This window comes from Diadema antillarum, unplaced genomic scaffold (assembly GCF_040938485.1).
Source record: "Diadema antillarum isolate AM-2024a unplaced genomic scaffold, OU_Dant_1.0 seq00000696_RagTag, whole genome shotgun sequence".
Taxonomy (NCBI): Eukaryota; Metazoa; Echinodermata; class Echinoidea; order Diadematoida; family Diadematidae; genus Diadema; species Diadema antillarum.
In genome coordinates, this window is record NW_027271601.1 from 1,096,450 (window position 1) to 1,110,415 (window position 13,966).

The window sequence follows — 13,966 nt, forward strand, 5'->3', positions numbered from 1 at the left end:
AATAATAATAAAGATATAAGTGATAGTAATGTGATATGATATGCTTAACATTTCAAGACACAATCTAACTTGATGTTGATCATTTGAGTTAAAGATAGAAACCTTTTTTTTTCAATCTAAGTGATGCAATCAGTTTTATCATGTCATCTGATATTGAGAGTGATCGTGTGTTTGCCCGTTAAAGCACCCACCACATCCAATGAGTACTGCCATTTCTCTGGTGACTGCAGGCAGCCAGGCAGCTGGAGGAATGACTGTCTGTCTGCCTCAAATTGCATCACTCCATAAAAGGGCAAATGAGTAGTAATTAACATTTAACGGATTGCTGCTTTGTCATTCACCTCAAAAGATGATCCTGTGTCAACAGAAAGTCTTGTTGGGGGTGCTGCACCACCACAAGTGAGCATGTCATGTTTGAGATGAGTGTTCTTTGTATCAGTCACAAAATGTCTAACAGAGATAAATACACATCCAGCCTCCTTATTCTGACACCTCTTTCATTTCTTTACTAGTTGGCTTTTGCATGCAATGCTTTCAGGTCAATTTGCTGTGTAAACGCCTGCCAATTCCCTGGTAGCGTGCTTCCAGAACCAACACCACGAGAGAAAATAGTCGTAAGCAAACTGCTCAGGAGCGGCCGTCTCTTCCACGGCAAACAGACTTCACTGGCAGGAGGCTGGCCGCGTGTTGACATGCTACTCGGCCGCGATGCCAGCTTCGCCCGCCAACTCAAGATGTGCGCTGGAGTGCAATCTTGTCTTGTCAAGCATCCCTGGCTGGGCAGAGCTCCAGCTTCATATTTTTTTTTCTTTGTGGCTAACCTTCATCTCCGATATCGTCTCTCTCTCTCTACCCTCTCCGTCTCTTCAGACCTTCCTGTCTCAGAATCTCAGTCTCCTTCTCCCCATCTTCCTCTCTTCTTTTCTTTCACTCACTCCCTATCCTTCTCTCGTTGCAGCCATCATGAGTGGGCCGTACTAGAGTGTAGTAATTAGCGGTGAGATGGGATGGGTATTTGTACGGTACTTGAGGAACCACGCTGTAAAGCGTTCATGAATTTATATTGGGCGGTCTTTCACGCTGGCCAGCACCACTCCGGTGACGCACCCATCTCTCCTCCTTCTCACTCTCCCTCTCTCTCTCCCTCCCGATCTTCCTGTTATCTTCTGTTTGTCTTCTCTTCCCCTTCTCACCTCTTCACACTGTCCCTCAGTCCCGGTGAGTCTGGTTGAAGTCGTGAATGCATCCAAAAGCACCTCTGTGGTTTGGTCTCCGGGGGAAACGGAGACCGCGCCGTTCCTCCCATCCCTCTCCATCTGCCGACTCTCTCCTCCACAAGTCTCATGGCTATAGTTCTCCTCCTGGAGTTGACACTTCAGAGATTTTCATCTTATTCACATTGTAGATAGTGTTGCTGTCGTGACAGGGCGACCAAGCTTGAGCACGACGGGGGGATGATTCCTCTCCTCTGTCAAGCCGAAGGTTCAAGGTTCAATTCATGATTGGCACATACTGCTGTCACAGGTCAAGAATTTGACTCTAACTCTTTCTCTCTTTCCCAGGTACATATATTTTTGTCCTTTTGTTTCAGTTTTTATGTATTCTCCTGAATAAAACCTATTTATCAGGTAGATATCACAGTAATAACATGATCATTTCTTTTGTTATAGAGGACTTGGTGTGCATTCTGCATTTTGGTTAATTCTGGCATATCGTGTGAATGTACACAGTTCTGAATTGGATTCCAGGCATTAATGTTGTCATACCAGATGTATGTTAGGGAAAAGCAGAATTCAAGCAATGCAGAACTTACTGGAAAAAGACATTTGTTGGTTAAAGATGCACTCAAAGTTTCAGAGAATCTAAGAAATTTGAAAGCATCTGAGTGTATCCTGTCTTTTATTTTGCCACTTTCAAACTAGAATCCATACGATCCTTCATGTTTTCACTACGGAGACAGCTCTGAAGAAATGGGTGAATATTTTGCACTTTTGGGAGAAACCGAATATGAATACCCTCTATTCTTTCCTTCCACCCAGATCACTTTCAGTTATAAGTCAAAAGTGACAATTCAGATTTTAGTCCTGCTTGGAGGGATGAAGGATGACACCGTGGCAGCGGCTTTGATAACTCCCGAACTGAGAGTCCCAGCCACCTCCAGACTACCGCCTTGTGACACTCTGGGGAGACATAACGACTGATACGTGCTTGAAATTATTGAATAAGGTTTTATCCGCATGAAAAATCGAACATGGCTAATGCCATACCACATCCTTGCTTACAAAAAGGGAAAGAATATTAGGGGGTGAAGGGAGGAGAACCAAATGCAGTAAAGTTGTGGTGAATTTGATTAGCATTTATTGAGTTTTTGCAGCAACCAAGAATCGATATTGGCAAAAACTTTCGAGTTGATCAAATTGTGGTGAATTGCAGTCATTATACAGAAAATACTTGTTTGCAGGAAGTGTATGGTGACATATGTATGACAAAAAAAAAAGCCTGACAAAAACATATTTGATGTTTGAGTTAATGCAAGAATGGATAACAGAGTGTTCCCCAATTGTCTTTTTGTCAAATCCTGATACCACTTTAAGTTACATTCTGTTTCTGTATTGATTCTTATGGATACAAAATTACCCAACCTTAATTTTCTATTGCAAAAACATGTTCTAAATTTTGGTCTTACAAGGCAGTTAATGCCTTATGTCTTCTTCCAAATCTATCTCTTTGTTGAGGTGCATCAGTAATCCACATTGAAGAAGTCTGTATGAACAAAAAAGGGCTTGTTGGTTTTTTCAAATCATAGACTGAATAATTTCTTGCCTGTGTGACAAAAGTATTTCTTTTCATTAATAGGCATAAATAAATATATTTTGATAAATGAAAAATAATGCTGCATTTGGGATGCTTCTTATGCTAATCAACTGGACACACCCCAAGATTGATGAGGACAGATGATGGAAGTTAAATACAATTTTCATTTTATTATCATTCATCACATGTGTGTTTGTGTGTGTGTGTGTGTGTGTGTGTGTGTGTTTGTCATCATAATAATCATTTTTGTCTTCATTTGAAATCAGCAACTATATTTTTCTTTCATTATTTGCATTATAGATGTGCCTCCTAAGCAGATATTTGTTTCCAAAATGACAATCAAACATTTACCGAGAATAGCAACATAAAACATCAGATAAGAAGAGCAAAATGAAACAGGTTTAATTTGGAGGAATCAAGCCACAGTGCATGTCAGTAGCCTTTTAACCCGTTGAAGACGGGCTGATTTTGCTACAATACGCATTTCCCATCGACGCCTGCCCGAGAATACTCGGGACTTGTCCTCAACTTGTTAATAGTATAACAATCTCTATGCCAAAGATGTGTCATATGCCAAAGTTATGTATGTATGTATGGCAAAGTATGTGTCATCAAATTTGAGGTTGGTGTGCACAGAGGGCATACTATTCTCTTGTTTCTATTCTTTTTTTCTTTCTTTCTTGCCCAGCCAACCAGTAACTTCCAGCAATAGATAAGTAATTTCCTATCATCAAATTATGCATATTTTTCTCTGTCACTTACCAGAAGTGGAGAATATGGTGGAATTAGAGATTGAATCAACCTGAAGCTATGATTTTTATAATCTTAGATATCTGTGAAAAAAACACCCCATTTTCAATGAATCCTACATTTGGTGCATTTGGTTACTTGAATCATAAAAGGTAGGTGCAATTCTGCATTTATTTTGTTACTTTTGGATGAATGACATCAGAGACAGGCTGTCAAATGATTGCACTGGACCATGTTATGAGGCGCAAACCAAATTCAATCATCATAATGGAGCCTAGTGTTAGACAGAAAGAAGAGGCATGATGTATAACACCTGTCACTGCTATGACCAGATTTCTTTTCCTCAATTTCTTGAGTTGGATTTCATTATTCTTTGATAACCTGCCTACTTACACCTGGATACATTAATTTCATTCTTCTCCATCCGGACTGAGTACCATTCATAAATATATGCCCACCCCGGCCCTGTGTCAAACTCTTCTTTGCCCAAATCAGGTGTTTGTTTGTTGTTGGGGTTTTTTTTTTTACCCATATACTCACAGACAGTCATGCCAATCTTGTAAAAATGATGAATTGAAGACTTGATGTCATTTCGTTATCACTTTGGAACAAACATAGTCGTTGGAGTTAAAATTGTCCCCCCAGTCATCCATCTATGTTGCCACATATAAGATTCAAAGAGACATACGGACTTCTTCCTCTAAAATGTTGGGAGGGGGAATACATATGATTTTATCTGGAGAAAATTGGAATTTCATCTGCATTATGCATGAGTTTTGATCATTATTGCATCAAGCTACTTTGTTCAGCAAAACAAGCCTTCCTCAGATATTCTTAATCTTCTGTTTTCAATTTTCCAATTTTGTCAAAATGTTGGCAAAATCACCTTACTCTTGGTTTGTCGAATTTGAGTTTTGCATTTTTTTTTTGTAATACATACTAGTACATTTACATATATAGAGTAACACAGACAGTGGACGTCCCTGTTTTATGCCCATTTTCATATCATGTAAAGACACACATACACACACACACACACACATACGCACACACTATTGTGCCACTACCCAAAATTCCTGCATACACACACACACACACATACCTAAACAGATAAATAGAACTACACTCTCCTTCACACATATAAAGAAAAAAAGGAAAAGAAAAAGAAAAAACAGTTTGCTTATGTCAAAGTAGTGGACAAATATAAACAAAAATGAAGAGAATTCCACATATATCCCTTTTATCAGCAAAATGAAAGAGTACGGAATCTCCTTTAGAAGGTAGGGGGTGTAACTTAACCCTTACCATACATCAAAAGTAAGTCCAGGGAATGTGTACTTTTAAAAAAAATCAAATTTCTTGGAAAACTTTTTGTAGTTGCTTTGTATCATTCTTCTAGTATGACATCACGATTTGATGTTGCTTTCTTATTCCATGATGATGTCACTCATTGATTTAATCAAAACTTTAGTAGTCCAATTTTCCTCAAATTTCACTTATGTGTCCTCCACTCTTTCAGTATTCGCACAATCTGCTGATATGATAAGGATGGATCCTGCTTTAATCTGTTGACTCTCAGAATCTACAATTTCTGTAGTTTGAATTTGTATTGTGTTATCACAAAATTGCTCTTCATCTTCTAGTATTTCATACAGTAGAATAAAATCTTCTCTTTAATTTGAGTCCTACAGAGACTCCAACTCTCCCGCTTTTGACGGGAGATCTCCCGCCAAAAGCCCATTTTTGCAGAATCTCCCTTTCTCGCGCTTGAGATTTAATTTGTCCCTCTTGAAATGATTTCTTACTTAATTTCATTGTATGTTGAAAAATAAGCCTTAAATAGCGCGAGAGAGCATCTAGAACCCTAGACTGCAAGGGACTTTGCGCTCGTGATGTGCGCTTCGCGCACATCAAGCATGTCAAGTTGGAGTCTCCCGTTTGCTAGGGGTTTCAGGTGGGAGAATCTCCAGATCAGAAGGTGCTTGGGGTTGGAGTCTCTGGTCCTATTTTGCTCATACATTGATGTTTACCTAATTCTAATGTGATGGATTTGGTAATGAAGCATGGACTATATGTTACATAAGATGGGGAACTCTCTATATTTTGCATTCTGTTAATGAAAATGAACTTTTTAGACCCTTTACATACGGCCATCAAAGGAACTCTCTTTGGTGAGCTTAAACAGATTATTTTTTTCACTGTCAAAGTGCTTTTGCCTCTGTTCAGCTGATATTGACATAAAACATCAAAAGCATTTTAGACATAAAATGGTAATTCTATACATAATGGTAGCAAACATGTAAGGTCCCAAGTTGTAGCTGTGAGATCATAACACAGAAGTGTAATACAGTTGAATCACCCTCCTTTAATCTAAATCTATTTATATATTTATTTTATGTGCTTGAAATTCAGACAAAACAAGCCTGTTAATATATATTTGCCCTTATTCACAAAATTTTTAGGTATAAAGTACATAGAGAGTTCATGTAAAACATTAAGCAGTTTATGTGAAACATAGGAACAGGGTTTCATCTTTGCAATAGAAATTCACATTAAGTTGTAAAACTAATTTCGTGTAACTAGAGCAACATCTGACAATACTGTAAAATATGATATTTTTGCGGCATGAAATTTTCACGAATTGGAGCAGACGACCTTTTTTGCGACATGAAATTTAATTTAACATTCAATGCTTATAGTGTAGACAAGAACTTTCATGTGCATTTTAATTTCGCAAATCTTGGCTCTTGCGAAATTAAAATGCATGCGAACATTCCTTGTTTTACAGTAAATTGTGTGAAGTTATACAGTACTTAATGAAAAGGATGATTGTGCCTCAATAGCTTGAGTACTTAACCCATTGAGGACGGTTTGATTTTGATACAACACACATTTCCCATAGACACTAGCCCAAGTATACTCGGGACTCGTCCTCAACGTGTTAAAGTGTATCATTTTGATGGAATAAATGTGGGAAATGCCAAAAGTGCTATCATGTTTCACATACTGTAAAACGAGGAATGTTCCCGTGCATTTAAGTTTCGCAAATTTCACAAGAGCCAAGATTCGCGAAATTAAAATGCATGTGAAAGTTCTTGTCTACACTATACGCATTGAATGTTAGAGGTAACTCGCGAAAATTTCATGCCGCGAAGAAGGCTGTTGGCTCCAGTTCGCAATAATTTCATGCAGAGAAAATATTTTACACTAAATGTTTTACACTAACCATTTCTTTTTAAGTGTTGTTTCTAGGTGAAGTTAGTGGAGTGCCACTTTGATTCATATAAACACTTTTTTTTTTCCTTCCAGAATTTCCAGTGTACTAAACCTCCCCCTAAAAAAAAATCAACAAAAACAAAAACAAACATAATTTCATTTCAGATGACTTACATTTAACTGCACACATTTTTTTCACTCATTGATATCCTTGTACCTCGTAGAGCTATGCCAAATTACATTATTCTTACTCTGATAATAGTATTCCAATTATGTGTGATTGTACAAAACAGGAAAGGCACAGTGTGTCTACGGGAGGGAGAAAAATAAAGAGATAAAAGGATGTGTGAGGGAGATGCTAAAGAAAAAAAAAGCTCTTCATATGAGGTTGAGGAGGTGAAGTGATAGATTAATTTCTAGGGGTGTGGATTTTTGTTTGCATGTTGATTAAGAGTGGGAGGTTGGTAGGATGGGATAATGACACGGGGGAGGGAGGGACTAACACAAATGACCACCAGGGGAGTCGTGCAGGGTGCTATGGATATATTACCAGGGCTTGCCCCGCTTTCATCCTCTCACTGTCTCTTTCTTACACTCCTATCCCTGTCTGTCTGTCTGTCTGTCTGTCTGTCTCTGGCCTGGTAGAGATGAGTTATTAGAGTGTGACCAATAGGAACCCCCACATCTCAGATGTACTGCCTGGGAGACAGTGCTGGTGTGTGGTTGAGATGAACAGCATCATGACATTGTATGAAGCAAGCTTCTTGATGGCTTTTTTTTTTTCCTTTATGGTTCTTGCTCAACAAAATGAATTTATGTGTATCGGAATTAAGGAAAACCATCAATGGATGAATGGGTGAAAGATTAAATAGGTTTGTTGATGTTATATAGGGATATCTTGGTGGTGTATTTGGAGTAAGTGGTGTGTGGTATGAAAGAAGCCCATGCGGTATGCAGCAGTCTACACCTTACAAGTAATTTGTTTGTTACCCCTTTTCTTTTAGAATCATGTGATTGGCGCTCATACAGTGGTTAGTGGTCATTTTTTAAGAGGCCATTTTTAAGTGGTCTTCTTGTGAAGTGCTTGATTGAAACCTATTCACATAGCTCTGACTATGTTTAGTGACTCAAAGCATTTCATTCAGTAATAATCTTAAACAGAGCCTCATGGAACAGTGCTGGGTTCATTCAAATTAGAACCTGTTTGCAAGATGATACTGAAGTCTAGAGATATTGTCAATATGGTAGATGAACAGACGATACAATTATTAACCCCCAAAAGATGAAACTGAAGGCGAACTGTTGAACACACATAACATAGATTCGGGCAATCAAAATTTTAATACAAATACACCTCATAATCGAATTTATCTTTCTTAGTCCTACAGAGTATTTAATGTTAATGTCTGTAGCAAACATGGTAATTGATATTGCCTTCTTTGCTAAAGTCACGTTTTTGGCCAAGATGCTGGATTAATCATCATACTTGAATATCTTGTTATTTTGTCCAAAGAAAGTTTTGAGGAATAACTTTGTTATGAGACATGAGAAACTCATTATTGAATTACAAGTCACCTGGATTCAGGTCATGCAAGAAGGTTGCTGCCTGCAAAGTTCTTCATCCATATATCCCTGAGGAAGAAGGTCACATTTAGTTGCCAGATGGGCATTTTGAGTTTTCAACTAAGAACATAATAGATATGAAATTATTCATTTATTGCTCTCTTCATTTCTTTATTATTTGGACACTAACAGGTCATTCTGTTTGAGTAGATGTCACAGCTTTGTATTTTTGCTTTCACAGTGATTTGTTCACAGACACCTGATGATGAAGCTCTATTTTATCATCAGAGGTATATCAGATATATGAACACGATATATATGTACTGTATAAATACAGTCAAACCTGTCTATAGCGGCCACCCAAGGGAGATGAAAAAAAAGTGGTCATTTGAGCCAGGTGGTCACTGTAGACAGGGTACTTCTACATGGCTTTTCTCTCAGGGGAAATTGTGTTTAATGGCTGTGTACTGAAGTTGGCGGCAATAGACAGGTGGCCACTAAGACAGGTTTGACTGTATAAACATATTAATAAAACATTATCATTCAGTATGGTGGCCATCTTGATATGAAAGCCATCTGCACTTTCTGCAGGTATTATTGCTGTTGTACTGTTATTTACTGTACTCTCTAATTCCTTATATTTTAAGATTATCTTAAGTCTATTTATATTTTTTTAGTTATTATTCATCATTTCTGTACCTTACTACATGGCCTCCTTCTGTAATTAATGAACTTTATGCTGTAAATGTTGTAAAATATCAAATACTGCATCCTTTACTGAAAGCAAAGAAATAAAGTCCTTCCTGAAATAAGAAAGCAAATAAAAATTTATGATATATTTTATTCGATAATGAAATCAGTTGAATATGGTGGCATTCTTTACATTGCATTAAATGTATAATCCACACACACACATAAAAACAACGAGACCTTCTATGTATTAAAAGGATTTCCAGTAAAAAGAACATTACTACTATCTTAATGAGATATGAAAATGGTCTTAGCGTGCAAACTGGACAATGTGACACAATGTTAAAGTCATTCATGACATTTTTCATCATTTGTTTGTTTTTGGTGAAGGAAGAAAATCACAGAAGCTCTTTCCTACTCTGTAAACCTGGCAATGAGGAAATAATTGGAGCAGTAATATGTGTGAATTGTCCAATAACTATTCATTTGTGTTTGCGACTGCAGAAATGTATCAGCGCAAAAGAAAAACAGCATTTGAGCATTTTTTAGGTAAAAGGGTACATGTTGCGGATGTCAGGTTATTTTCTGTTTCCATTGTGCATTACCTTCCAAGACAATAATCTTTGAGAACACTTTAATGAGAGTTAACTTTGCCCCCAAAATTCTGCAAACAAGCAATATATTATTAGAATTTATGCCAAAATCTAAATTTTGGGGTTAACGTACATTACGCTGGACTAACTTCTATGTTCTAACAAATGAAGGTCAAAATATGAATGATAATTGATTTTTTTTTTAGCTGGATGGCTTTATATTGTATAGAAAAGGTAATACAGCCTTTGAATTCTATTGAACACTGTGTACAATTTCTAGACTTAGTGGTTAATGAGTTTTAGATTCTATTTCAAACTCAAAGTCCAAGGATTACTTCACATATGAGGTAGTCATATTTTAGCCTTTGATTTTTTTTTTCTTTTAAGTTTATCACTTCTATTAATGGTGAGTCATTAACTTCCCATTCTTGAGAGTGCATCTAAAGGTGGGTCAGCAGTTGTTTTGTGTTATATGATTGGCTTTCATTTGATACCTGTAGAAATTTCAAACAGAGTATTAAAAGATTAAGAGAGAACTTCAAATGTTTGAAAATGATAGAGTGAATGGTGAGTGAAAGTTTATTGTTATTTCCATAAATAAACTGGTTCAATGGAAGCAAACTACACATTATCAACGTCACAGTACGTGAGCATTTCTCCCGCAATGATTCACAAGGTATTTGTGCTGGTATGTCATCCTCACCTTAATGTGATCAGCCCCCTGCACCAAAATTGATTTAAGTTAGAACAGTAAAACTCCACCTTCAGAACTAGGTGAACTCACTCACAGGGTCACAATTTTACTTTTAAAAAGTAATAAAAACTTTCTATAAACTTCTTGCAGATGTCTTCTTGATTTTTTTCTTCAGATAGTTCTTAATGATAAAAGATATTATGGTCTCGTTCACCCAGGGTAGCTGCTGCAGTGTTAACCCGTTGAAGACGAGTCCTTAGTATACTTGGGCAGGTGTGCATGGGAAATGCATGTTAAAGCAAAATCAGCCTGTCCTCAATGGGTTAATACTTCTCTTCCTGAAGGACATGCCAATATTGCTACCCCAGGATTGGCTGGTACCCATCTTTACACCAGGGTCTAGAAGTGCATTGTGGGTAAAAACATGCTGTAAAAGGACGTTAGCCCCATTCAGGACTCACACATGGAATGTTTTAATGTTGAAAGTCTTATCCATTGTACGTGATACCCCTGCAGTTATGGCTATGGATGCTGGTTTCACGATGAATATTATGCTTACCCCTGTTAATTTCAGGTCATGGAGGTATTCTTCTCACCATTAGTTAGTTAACCCATTGAGGACAGACTGATCTTGCTCTAACATGCATTTCCCATAGACACCTGCCCGAGTATACTCTGGACTCGTCCTAAACGGGTTAAGCTTATACTTATATTCAGGTGACTTCAGCTTAAATGTGACCACGTATTTTTGTTCCACTCTTTTATGCCAGCTAGTATAAAAGACATATTAATGACTTTTAAGATAAATGATATCATGGAATCTTGATTGATTTAATAATGTAATGCACCATTGCACAGCTGTGTGTTCACAGATCAGGCAGTTCAAAGACAGTATGACACAATCATGTGATTATGATTATGTAACTTCCATGTCAAATGTGTATGTGTATAAATATATCATATACATGTGTATTTATATGTATGTATATATGTAAAGAAAGATAGATATGGAGAAAGAGAGAATAAAGGGTAGAATTAGAATGAGGTTAATACTGTATTGGCATGGTGACAGTTTATGATAGCAATGCACTTTTGAGGGGTCATAGCACAGATATGTTATGCCAATGAAGAAAAATGAAATGTCTTCTTCATGTATAAATGATGTCTAATGGTATAACCTCCTACAGCTGGGCAACACCCTAATGTAGCCATTAATTGGATTAGGTGGGATGGAAAATTCCTGTGATGATGGGTGGGATTCGGGGAGTTTGTTTAAGAATGGTAGGAGGGAAAGAATGCAGTGGTGGATCCAGGGACTACCGCATCGGGTGCCCCCCCCCCAGCTTTATTTTATTGTAAAAACAACAGAAATAAAAAGAAGAAAATGGGGGAGAGATGCGCGCGCTCCCCCCCCCTTTAATTTTGTAAAGGTGCCCCCTGTTTAAGGATTTCTTGGATCCGCCCCTGCAATGTGTTGGAGAAGGTGCACGGCTGCTTGCCTAAAATAACTGTGGTCAGGATGTGATATTCAGGCCAACGAATTCACCTGGAAGGTGATGAGAAATACTGCTGACTTTATTCAAAGAAAGAATTGATCGTTCATTGGAATGATACATAAACAGAGCTGTACTCCGTGACAAGGGAGATGAATTCATCTATAGAGCAGTTAGTCTTCAAGACAGACTGTCTTCTTTATTACAAGGTATCAGTCTGATAGTCATATATCCTTTTTTTATGCAAGAATAACTGCCCTTACCTAAGCAGTGACTTGACGTTTAAAGAGTCCTAAAGAGAAATGTTATATATACACATTTGAAATATTTCCATCTTTTCTTGACAAACTTGGCATTTCTTTGATGCCAATGGGATGGACCAGTAATACAATTGTATATATGCATTTGACATCACTTTCATAATGATTATGTCTTATTTTGTATAATAACATTACAATAATTTTATCATTATTGGTTGTAATCATCCCTATGATTGCCTTGTGTGTTGATGAATCTTAACTCACAAAGGAATTGGCTGGAATTCAGTAAAATCATGGCAACCATACCTATCAAAATCTTATTAAGCATTGACATAATATCATGCATGGACAATATACAAATATGATTATTATCAATCTGTTGAGGACAATTCGATATTGTTATAACACATTTGTCCTATAGTCATCTGCCTGAGTATACTCTGGACTGGTCTTCAGTGATAGATACAGATATAGATTATTCGGCATGATTGTAGAACAGGTCCAAACATGGTTTTATTTTTAATTCTTTTCTTTCATTGTTCTTTCCTCTTGCAGCTGCAGGTACCGTCATTTCTGTCTCTATGACGGTCTAGTTGGTGTTTTGTCCTCTTCCTCTTTCTCATTCTCTTCTCCTTGTTGTGTGTGTGTGTGTGTGTGTGTGTGTGTGTGTGTGTGTGTGTGTGTGTGTACTTGCGTGCGTGCAGAGTGAGTGTGTGTGTGAGTGTAACAGCCTGTGTTGATTTTCTTTCGGGGAACCTACTCCTACAAGCATCTGCTTCTATGTAGGTTCCCTCCTCACACAATTTTATTTATCCATCATGAATGTACCCTTGAGAATAATTTCAATTCATTTTGTGCTATGTAAATGCTTTTGTATATACTGAACTTATAACTTATAATTTATGTGTCACTTTACATGGTCATTGATGGATGTTGTAAACACAACATTGTATGATTTGTGTGGAAACCTAATAAATGAAGTGAAATGAAAAGTGATGTGAGATTTCACCCTTTATTGAGCTTAAAACAGACTTCTCCATCCCATCATGTTGAATTCTTGGAAATTTATAGTTCATATAGAAGAATCTATATGCAGAACTCAAACTGTTAATCTACTTTGCTGCAGCATGGTATTACACATATGCCAGTGTCTGCTGTAAATCTCAAACACTTGTTATTTTATCATGCTGACATTTGTCTGTGTTGATGACAGGTGTGATCATATACAACACCAGAGCTTATATAAATGTGACCCTGCACCTCAAAACAAACAAAAAGTCGCCAGAAATGAATTTTAAATTAAGACCATATTGTGAAAGAGCAGACTTTAAGCTTTAAAATGATGTATAACTCAAATCAAATGGACTCTCCTAACCCATCTAAATATTGGAAAGAAAGCACAAACTCAGGAAAAGTGTGAACTGAGAAAAGAGGCTCTAAAGTACAGTGTCTATTCAAGCGCGTAATCGTTACCAAACTGTGCTTGCTGTGCGATGAATGGGACAAAAAACAGGAAGTAAACCACCAGAGTAACAACAATGAAGGGATTATGAGATTAAACTGAAATTAGGCATGCCTCATTAACACACTCTGTCCACAATTAATGCCAACTTTCAAAGCAGTAGCATTATCCTTTCAAAAGTTATTAGAGTTGAAAGTGAAGAGTGTGGACAAGGTTTTTCAGAAATGAAAAAGGGATTCTAAAGACACACCTAATCACACTATTCTACCAAAAATGTTCGAGATAAACTGCTAAAAAAACACACTTTCCTGCCCGTTTTATGATACCAAATTTAAGCATAATGTAAAAGAAGACCCGCTCTTTCAGAAAATATGAAAAAGTCAAGTTCGGCTAGGTTGACCCATTTCACTTATTTTCAGTCCTCACGCAAA

At 37.2% G+C, this 13,966-nt stretch overlaps 1 protein-coding gene across 1 annotated transcript in view; it reads left to right on the plus strand.

The window, feature by feature from the left end:
- LOC139737546 (uncharacterized) overlaps positions 1–13,966 on the plus strand; it is a 129,245-nt gene that overhangs the window by 94,265 nt on the left and 21,014 nt on the right. The gene's annotated exons all lie outside the window — the stretch shown is intronic.